Source organism: Macrobrachium rosenbergii, chromosome 10 (assembly GCF_040412425.1).
Source record: "Macrobrachium rosenbergii isolate ZJJX-2024 chromosome 10, ASM4041242v1, whole genome shotgun sequence".
In the NCBI taxonomy this organism is placed as follows: Eukaryota; Metazoa; Arthropoda; class Malacostraca; order Decapoda; family Palaemonidae; genus Macrobrachium; species Macrobrachium rosenbergii.
This window is the reverse complement of record NC_089750.1, coordinates 4,594,437-4,596,936: the sequence shown is the minus strand read 5'-3', so window position 1 is coordinate 4,596,936 and position 2,500 is coordinate 4,594,437. Positions and strand designations below refer to the sequence as shown.

General features: G+C 35.4%; 2 protein-coding genes across 2 annotated transcripts in view; one reads left to right on the top strand and one right to left on the bottom strand.

Moving 5' to 3' along the window:
- Nucleotides 1-2,500, top strand: part of Pex6 (peroxin 6) — a 79,836-nt gene that overhangs the window by 41,755 nt on the left and 35,581 nt on the right.
- The window catches only part of LOC136842965 (putative golgin subfamily A member 6-like protein 3), a 47,452-nt gene that overhangs the window by 29,754 nt on the left and 15,198 nt on the right, over nt 1-2,500 (bottom strand). The gene's annotated exons all lie outside the window — the stretch shown is intronic.

Here is a 2,500-nt window from a genome sequence, read left to right as displayed (position 1 = left end):
CATACATACATACATACATACATACATACATACATTACGTATAGAACATCATACATGCACCACGCATATATCCACATACTTTATACGTATATAAACACAAGAGTATGAGATTAATCAAGTATATATAGATTGCAGAAGAAAAATGCAGCTTCACGTCCAAAATCCTCACATTATTAATTCAAAACAGACAGACGAAAGTCTTACAAGCGAATTGCGTAACCAGACTTTCATCTCTCACCTTGTTGCCTTCCACCTGTTTCGTTTTGCTATGTCGTGTCTAATTCTCATTACTCTTCAGTTTCAACTGAAGCATCTTTCTTTAGCAGCTTTGGAAGGGCGGAGCCGAATCACAATTCAGCCGTATTGGACTAGCATCCATATAGGGTGTCCAATTCCGTGGGAACATTTAGAAAGTTTGGATTTTAATCTATGTGTTCTATAGGTGTTTCTGATAGCTGTCTTGCCTTATTCAGAGCACAGGTATCTTACCTTTGTCTTCTCCGTAAGGGGGTAGTTCCGCCAGTGCACCTCACGCGGTGCACTGTAAGCATTACTTCAGGTTCTTTGCAGAGTCCATTCGGGCCCTAGCTGCAACCCCTTTTTTACTGTACCTTCATTCATATTCTGTTTCTTCCATCATACTTCCCACCCTCTCCTAACAATTGAATCATAGTGCAACTGCTTTGAGGTTTTCCTCCCGTTACACCTTTCAAACCTGTTTACTGTCAGTTTCTGTTTCAGCGGCAAATGGCATCGTAGGTCCCAGCGCTTGGTCTTTGGCCCAAATTCTGTATTCTGTATTCTGTTCTGTTCTTACCTTCGTCTTAGAATTATGCTTTTATATAGTGTTTCCAAGAAAGGAAGGCGCTTCAAGCTCTTCCATCTGCTAATCTGTCGCTCACACCTCAGCGGTAGCCTGATTTAAATACTTTTCCTCACATTTGCAATTCTATTCAGTGGCTTTAAACTCTTTTTTTGGTCCAGCCAACCTGGCCTGGAGCCCAACATGTCATGGTCCATTAGAGACAATGATCGTAAAACCACAATCTCAGAGTATATTCATATAGAGTAAAGCGTTTATTTAAAAAGTTTATTTAAAAAATGAGTTAATTTTTGATGAGACAATCTGTGGCCCATCAGCGTTCTGCAGGCTTAAGCAGTCGTTTCTTCCACCACCAACATAGGATCCCTGGGGAATGATAACGTGCAGGTAGACGTCTCGTATACCTTGTCCTTGATTCTCCTATGCAAATGAGTGTACACCTGATGAATTGGCATTCTTTCCTTTCACACCTTCGCTCACTGTTAGTTTTGCTGCATCTCGCCCGGAATTCCTAATCCGGGTGCAGAAAGGTCGTTAAAAGTTGAATTATGTTAAAAGTTAAAATGATGTTAAAAGTTAAAATGATGTCAAACGTTAAAATGATGTTAAGAGTTAAAATGATGTTAAAAGTTAAATTATGTTAAAAGTTAAAATGATATTAACTGTTAAAATGATGTTGAAAGTTCAATTATGTTAAAAGTAAAAATGATGTTAAAACGTAAAATATATTAAAAGTTAAAATGATGTTAAAACTTAAAATGACGTTAAAAATTAAAATGATGTTAAAATTTAAAACGATTCTCAAACTTAAAATGACGTCCAAAGTTCAAATGAACGGCATAACTAGAATACACGAGGCGGTCATATTACAGCAAGAGGCTTTGTCGAACATGACGAAATATATATACCTGAATAAAACTGAGATCAATTCCGTATATTGCCGAGGCATGAAGTAGGCCGTCAGAATAGAAGTCTGATCAGAAATTCGCTCAAAACGACGGCAGCAAGCAGCCAGTGAATTTTAAGTCCTAAGTTCAGGGTCGGGGCTCGAAAAGGCAATGCATGTGGAACGAAGAACTCTTAAAAGACACGTGTCATAATTTATAGAAAAATATCTTTTAATTACACGAGTCGCCATCATGGTGAAAAATCCACGTTGACGTAAATGTAAGGTAATTTACAGATATCCAACCGTACATATTTACAGTGTCGATTTTTTCACCAGTAATGATAAAAAAAATAATAATAATTCATAAAACTCTCATAATAGCACGAGTCACTAATATGGTAAAAAGTCCCCGTTGATGTAAATGCAAGGTGTTTACATATTCTTAAATATGCATATTTACCTTACATCAGTGTGGATTTTTTCACCAATAATAATAATAATAATAATAATAATAATAATAATAATAATAATAATAATAATAATAATAATAAAACTCTCACAATAGCATGAGTCACTAAAATGGCGAAGAAATCCACAGCGGTGTACATGTAAATGTATATTTGAAGTATATATACAAACAAGAGCTGTCGAGAACCTGCTCGATTCTCCTTCTCGAAAGCTCTCGTTTGTATTTATATTTCTAACATATATTTACATATACACCACTGTGGATTTCTTCACGAATAATAATAATAATAATAATAATAATAATAATAATAATAATAATA